We start from the raw sequence: 247 nt of genomic DNA, 5'->3' as shown, positions 1-247 counted from the left end.
TAAGTAACTTTAGCTATCGTTGGGTGGGTTCTCTTGGATTATCTAGTAAGTAACTTTAGCTATCGTTGGGTGGGTTCTCTTGGATTATCTAGTAAGAAACTTTAGCTATCGTTGGGTGGGTTCTCTTGGATTATCTAGTAAGAAACTTTAGCTATCGTTGGGTGGGTTCTCTTGGATTATCTAGTAAGAAACTTTAGCTATCGTTGGGTGGGTTCTCTTGGATTATCTAGTAAGTAACGTTAGCTAT

Source organism: Limulus polyphemus, unplaced genomic scaffold (genome assembly GCF_000517525.1).
Source record: "Limulus polyphemus unplaced genomic scaffold, Limulus_polyphemus-2.1.2 Scaffold6412, whole genome shotgun sequence".
NCBI lineage: Eukaryota > Metazoa > Arthropoda > Merostomata > Xiphosura > Limulidae > Limulus > Limulus polyphemus.
Note: the sequence above shows the minus strand (reverse complement) of the source record.